The sequence below is a fragment of the Giraffa tippelskirchi genome, chromosome 4, assembly GCF_054371585.1.
Source record: "Giraffa tippelskirchi isolate mGirTip1 chromosome 4, T2T-mGirTip1v1.2.pri, whole genome shotgun sequence".
In the NCBI taxonomy this organism is placed as follows: Eukaryota; Metazoa; Chordata; class Mammalia; order Artiodactyla; family Giraffidae; genus Giraffa; species Giraffa tippelskirchi.
Genome location: NC_137278.1, coordinates 161,551,075 through 161,556,809, shown reverse-complemented (window position 1 = coordinate 161,556,809; position 5,735 = coordinate 161,551,075). Strand labels below are relative to the sequence as shown.

General features: G+C 38.3%; 2 long non-coding RNA genes across 2 annotated transcripts; one reads left to right on the top strand and one right to left on the bottom strand.

Moving 5' to 3' along the window:
• On the top strand, positions 1–5,222 carry LOC145546980 (uncharacterized). The gene is made up of 2 exons (XR_014083430.1): positions 1–3,797; positions 4,604–5,222. It is a non-coding gene; the product is annotated as an uncharacterized LOC145546980 (long non-coding RNA).
• Positions 2,857–5,457, bottom strand: LOC145546981 (uncharacterized). Its single transcript, XR_014083431.1, has 2 exons — positions 4,599–5,457; positions 2,857–3,790 (listed from the first exon to the last, which is right to left on the bottom strand). It is a non-coding gene; the product is annotated as an uncharacterized LOC145546981 (long non-coding RNA).
• Positions 5,458–5,735: the final 278 nt, after the last annotated feature.

Genomic DNA, 5,735 nt, shown 5'->3' with positions numbered 1-5,735 from the left:
GGTAATGAAAGATCTAGAATGATTTTAGGGTGAGTAACAGAACTTCCAGATGTTCAAGCTGGTTTTACAAAAGGCAGAGGAACCAGAGATCAAATTGTCAACATCTGCTGGATCATCGAAAAAACAAGAGAGTTCCAGAAAAACATGTATTTCTGCTTTATTGATTATGCCAAAGCCTTTGACTGTGTGGATCACAACAAACTGGAAAATTCTGAAAGAGATGGGAATACCAGACCACCTGACCTGTCTCTTGAGAAACCTGTATGCAGGTCAGGAAGCAACAGTTAGAACTAGACATGGAACGACAGACTGGTTCCAAATAGGAAAAGGAGTACGTCAAGGCTACATATTGTCACCCTGCTTATTTAACTTATATGCAGAGTACATCATGAGAAACGCTGGGCTGGAGGAAGCACAAGCTGAAATTAAGATTGCCAGGAGAAATGTCAATAACCTCAGATATGGGGATGACACCACCCTTATGGCAGAGAGTGAAGAAAAACTAAAGAGCCTCTTGATGAAAGTGAAAGAGGAGAGTAAAAATGTAGGCTTAAAGCTCAACATTCAGAAAACTAAGATCATGGCATCTGGTCCCATCACTTCATGGGAAATAGATGGGCAAACAGTGGAAACAGTGTCAGACTTTATTTTTTGGGGCTCCAAAATCACTGCTGATGGTGATGGCAGCCATGAAATTAAAAGACGCTTACTCCTTGGAAGGAAAAGTTATGACCAACCTAGATAGCATATTAAAAAGCAGAGACATTACTTTGCCAACAAAGATCTGTCTAGTGAAGGCTATGATTTTTCCAGTAGTCATGTATGGATGTGAGAGTTGGACTGTGAAGAAAGCTGAGTGCCGAAGAATTGATGCTTTTGAACTGTGGTGTTGGAGAAGACTCTTGAGAGTCCCTTGAACTGCAAGGAGATCCAACAAGTCCATCCTAAAGGAGATCAATCCTGGGTGTTCATTGGAAGGACTGATGTTGAAGCTGAAACTCCAATACTTTGGCCACCACATGCGAAGAGTTGACTCATTGGAAAAGACCCTAATGCTGGGAAGGATTGGGGGCAGGAGGAGAAGGGGACAACAGAGGATGAGATGGTTGGATGGCATCACCAACTCGATGGACATGAGTTTGGGTAAACTCCAGGAGATGGTGATGGACACGGGGGCCTGGCGTGCTGCGATTCATGGGGTCGCAAAGAGTTGGACATGACTGAGTGACTGAACTGAACTGAACAGAGTAAAAGGCAATGTCACTGGAGGAGAGGAGACTAAAGAACTGAGAGGCCAAGGTATTGGATGGATTATCAGTGAGAATCTCAAAATCCCCAAGAGTAAGAATAGGAAGGATCTTAGAGTTAAGTGGTCCAGGAGCTAAAATGTTCAAGGATCAAGGGAGGAGTAAACTGTGGGGTTGGAAGGTAACTTCAACAAGAGTGGTAATGGGTACAGTAGTCTGACGGTACAAAATTCAAAAATGAGCTAAGAGGGAAGGAAAATGTTCTGGAAGCATTAGTAAAGCACTAAACACCTACCGTGCCTCCAGGATCTGTGATACGAAGACTGGGAGGAAAAACTGCCACTGCTTGAAGCAGGGGCTGTAGCGAAGAGACAGGGTTCAGTAAGATAAATTTAGTAGAAGGAATATTTTAAAGATGACATTAAGGAAATATGATTTGGTTGATGACTTGTGTTCCAGAAGGACTCATGGTGGAAAGGTTTTATGCACTGGAGAGGGATGGAAGATTGAATCAGGAAATATGATGTACAAATCAGTATAGGGATTAATGGCTGGATAGTGAGGGATGTGTACGGAGACCATGGCTTGTGATGAATGGCTTGTGAGCCTATGAGTTTTAAAGGAAAGAGAAGTGGAGTTTTGCCTGGGTCACATAAGATTTGGAAGCTCCTATTTGATTTTGGTTGATGGCTAACACACGGAGGCATGCAGAGCATGGTCTGGCTCTAGCACATGGACCCTCTTGACTGCTTTTAGAGTTATTAATATTCAAAATAATCTTATATACTCATTTACTTGTTTACATGTTTTCTTTCTTCCACATTAAACATTACAGTCTTTGAGGGCAGGCTTATTGGCTATCTTCTTCATTTTTACAGCTCTGGTGCCTAGTAGTGAGCTTGGCATATAGCACTCAAAAACTGTATTGACTGGTGAAAACTAGATTACATTCTCTCAATCTACTGGTGGGTTTAAAGCCTTCTGAAGGCGTTCACTCCTTCAATTGCATTCACTCCTTCAGTTAAACGCCATCTTCCTCATATCTTCAACTACTTCCTATCAGATTGTGTATCAGTATTCAAACATATACTTGTATCTCCCATCCTTAAAGTGAAAATCAAAAACCAAAAAACTCTGGAGCTTTTGTCTCTCTCAAGTCTTTCTCCAAGATATTGTTCCAGTCTTCTTCATGGCCACATTTCTCAGAAGAGTTACCTGAAACAAGCTGTCTCCGCTTCCTCACATTCTCTTTTTTCTCAATTCCACTGCAACCTGATGTTTCACCCCTGCCAACTGGAGTCAGCTGAAACTATTTTTGTTATCATTAGCTTCTACATTGCAACATCTGACAAAAATGTGCATGTCTTCATGTTTATGAGACTTTTTGTAGTTTTTGCACAACTGAATACTCCCTTCTTGTTCTTGATTCTTATGATTCCAACACTCCCTTGGATTTCTTAAGTCATTATTTAAGTCATGAGTCGTTTTGATTAACATTGTTAAGTCACTCCCTTGGATTTCTTAAGTCATCTCTTAAGTCATTGTTTGTTTCTTTTACATATCCTTTATTTTCTTCTTTTCTATCTAACCTTTATATGCTAGGATTTCATTTTTCATTTTGTAGGTAATGTTCATTTACTGTAGTTGTAAGTATCTTCTATACGCCAAGACTTCCAAAAATGTATCTTCTACTCAGACCACTATCCTGAACTTCTTAACATCTTCATTTGGATGTTTCCAAAACATCTCACACTTAAAATGTTCAAAATAGAGCTCTTGGTCCCGGTTTCCCTTCCCCATGCTAACATCCACCATGATAATCTTTTGTTTCTCATTTTAGTAAGTAGCACTACCACCCACCCAGTCAGAATTCTGGATTACCTTATCTTATTATTATCTTATCTTGTTATTATTATTATCTTATCTCCATTCCAGGCTTAAGGAAATGCTCCCATGTCGTTCCTTCTGCCTGTAATGCTCTTCTCTCAGTTCTTCATCTGTCTAAATATTGTTTTGAGATCCCAGCTTAAACGTTATTTAAGCCTTTGGTTTTTAATATAAGTTGCAGAGATATTTATTAAAAACAAGTAATTAGACTTAATTTTGTTTTACTTGATTATCAGCTCTTTCATAACACGATTTCCTCTCTGTGAGTTGTTTTGATTATTCCTTCAATCATTTGTCATATTTTCAAGAAAAACTTTCTGGACAGTTGTATGGGTAATATATTTTTTCTAAGTATTTTTATGTCTGAGAATATGTCTTCATAAAAAATAATAGCTTAGTAGTTTTTTTTATTTTATGTACATAGTGGTCTTATGACTCCCCCTGACCCGTGTCTTTTCCTTTCATAGAAGTCACTCCCCAGTAATCATTTTAGGATCCTCACTTTTCTCAGTGCCTGCTTCCTGAAACCCTCTTTAAATCTATTGGTCAAACAATATCTGTACCTGTATACACTGCCTTGCTTGAGTGAAATGAATGGACTGCTAATTCAGGCCAAATCCTCCATTTGTGCACCAAATACTATTATTTCTAAGCCACTCCAGGGTTTTTCTGCTAAAATGTTTTCCCCTCTCTTGTACATCATCAATTTTTCTTTTTCTATACGATTATTTTTTTTTACCAACTTATAAACATGTTATAAAATTTCTCAACCTAAAAAGCAAACAAAAAAACTGCCTATTGATCAAAACTGCCTATATTGCCCTTCAACTTCTGATTTTTTTTTTCTTCTCCTCTGTATAGAAAAACTCTTAAAAGTACTGTCTGTCTCTGTTCTGTCCTTTCTCATTTTATCTTGAACCAACTCCAGTTAGGTTCTGCCCCTCTGTTTCCTCTGAAACTGTTCTTGTCCCATCTCCACTTTGCTTCAAGTCTCCGTCTTATCTGATCTCCTCTCTCAGAAGCATTTAACACAGTGGACCATTTCCAACTTTTGAAACACTTCATTTAGTTTCCAGGACCCAGTCCTTCTGTGTTTTTCTCTTCACTTCCCTAGCTGCCTCCATCAGTCTTGCTTAAATGAATCTTCCTTATGTTCCTAAATGTCCCAAGACACCCTTGCTGGTCTTCTCTGTCTATACTCACTTCCTAGTGATCTCTTCAGTCTCGTGGATTTAAATATCACAAATGCACTGACTGGTCCAGGTTCATATTACTAGCCTTAACTCTTCCCTGAACTTCAAAATTCATATATTCAACTTCTGGGTATTTCTTAGTCTATACTTGGTGTCCCTTTCCCAGCTGGCTCAGTGGTAAAGAATTCCCCTGCCAATGCAGGAGATGCAGGAGATGTGAGTTCAGCCCCTGGGCTGGCAAGATCCCATGGAGGAGGAAATGGCAACCCACTCCAGTATTCTTGCCTGGAAAATTCCATGAACAGAAGAGCTTGGTGGGCTATAGTCCATGGGGTCACAAAGAGTCATACATGACTGAGCAACTGAGCATGTACATGCATACTTGGTGTCTCTAGGCTTACCATGCACAGAGAAGGAGGCATCAATTTTGATAATTTGAGAACAGTACGATTCAGCAGGTTTTTCTACTTTTTTAATGTTTATTTTTATATGTTTATTTATTTATTTGGCTGAACCATGTCTTAGTTGGGGCTTGTGAACTCTTTCAGTTGAGGCATGTGGGATCTAGTTCCCTGATTAGGGCTTGAAACCCAGCCCCCTGCATTGGGAGCGCAGAGTGTTAGCCACTGGACCACCAGGGAAGTCCCAAGTTTTTCTGCTTTTTAAGTCTAGAATTGTACACAATATTTTAAAAATAATTTTGTTTGCATACCATTGTTTGTTTACCTCATTTATTTTCTTTCTTTCCATTGTATGATTTCCCAGAGAAAGGTTTGAGGTTGCTTTACCTTATTTATTTTTAAGATGGTAATAGTCAATTTTTTGTCTTTGGATTAACCAAAGAAATTGTAACATATGGGAAGAGTATATACATTAAAGTCAGAACTTGACTCAAGTTGAGAGTCCATTGCATTATTTACTGGTCGTACAATCTATATTTTACAAAACTCTTAGTCTTTAGTTCCAACATCTGTAAGGTATATACTTAAAAGATATATAGCAAGATGCATGTGAAGGCATCTTCCTGAAATCTTAGAGCTGGATAAATGTATTTTCTGTGATGATCAGAAAACAGTGAACCGTCCTTTCCCATGAAAGAGATTGCTTTACTTAAAAAAAAAAAAAAAAAATTTACTAGTCACAGTAATTCAGGATCTGTGTTAGTCATTTTCAGGTGTGTAATTCAAGGGATTTAGTTTGGTGAAAAATTATTTTATCTCCCAGTGATCATTTGAAAAAATTGTTGATAAAATATATGCTTTATCTCTTCCATAATTTTACCAGCTTTAAATATTATGCTTATTAGCCTTCAGTTTCTAGAATCTATTTTTTTATGTTTTGAAAATGAAAACATCTGTGCATCTTCAGTCTTCTGTCATGTCTTGTGTTCTCCATTTCTCAAAATTAC